The sequence below is a fragment of the Cryptomeria japonica genome, unplaced genomic scaffold, assembly GCF_030272615.1.
Source record: "Cryptomeria japonica unplaced genomic scaffold, Sugi_1.0 HiC_scaffold_1667, whole genome shotgun sequence".
Taxonomy (NCBI): Eukaryota; Viridiplantae; Streptophyta; class Pinopsida; order Cupressales; family Cupressaceae; genus Cryptomeria; species Cryptomeria japonica.
This window is the reverse complement of record NW_026729992.1, coordinates 19157-20036: the sequence shown is the minus strand read 5'-3', so window position 1 is coordinate 20036 and position 880 is coordinate 19157. Positions and strand designations below refer to the sequence as shown.

Sequence of the window (880 nt, the reverse complement as noted above, 5' to 3'; positions counted from 1 at the left end):
GGGTGTCGAGTTGGGTGCCTGATGGGTGCTTCTTGTCAAGTTTTAGTCGTCGGGACTCATTTCGAGCCTTAGAGGTCGTTTCTTGTCCGGTTGCCCTGTCTTTGACCTGGGAACCCAATTTTGGTCCTCGGGTCCCATTTTTTTTTGTCTCGCATCCCACTTTTGGCCTGTGGCCTTTTCGGGGTCGATTCTCGTTTTGGGCATCAGAGCATGTTTCTTCTCCTAAAACCCAATATTTGTTTATTAAGTCTCGGAACACATTTTTGTTCTCGTGGACCCATCATGGGTCTTGGAACGCATTTGTGGTCCTTGGGTCCCATTTTGCATCCCGAAACTTGTGTTTTGGTGCTTGATCCCTATTTTGGGTGCCCACCTTGCACCAAGTGCGCACCCGGGGCAAACCGAGCGCCTTGGTGCACCGGGGCAAGATCGAGCGTGCACCCGAGGCGCCCCGAACATGCACCAAGGTGCACTCGGCCCACATGTGAGCGCAGGTCGTTGCGCCCGAGGTGGTGTGTGGGCACCGCGTTGCAGACGGGACACTGCACGCACACGACGCCCCCTCCAGGTGCACGCACGTAGGCCGGGCCGGGTGCACACCCGACGCCCTAGCAAGGTGCGCGCACCCGGGCAGGGCTCACACTTGGCGAACGGGGCGCACTTCGCGAGGGAGGGTGTGCACCTCGACGGGGGTGGGTGGCCGGGGTGGATTCGCACGTGGGTCGCGGTTTGCTAAGTACACACTGCGACAAGCTCATAACGGGTGCGATCATACCAGCGTTAGTGCACCGGATCCCATCAGAACTCCGCAGTTAAGCGCGCTTGGGCCGGAGTAGTACTGGGATGGGTGACCTCCCGGGAAGTCCCGGTGTTGCACCCT

General features: G+C 59.1%; 1 non-coding gene across 1 annotated transcript; it reads left to right on the top strand.

Moving 5' to 3' along the window:
* The first annotated feature begins 761 nt into the window (after window positions 1-761).
* On the top strand, window positions 762-880 carry LOC131873404 (5S ribosomal RNA). Its single transcript, XR_009371362.1, has one exon. It is a non-coding gene; the product is annotated as a 5S ribosomal RNA (ribosomal RNA).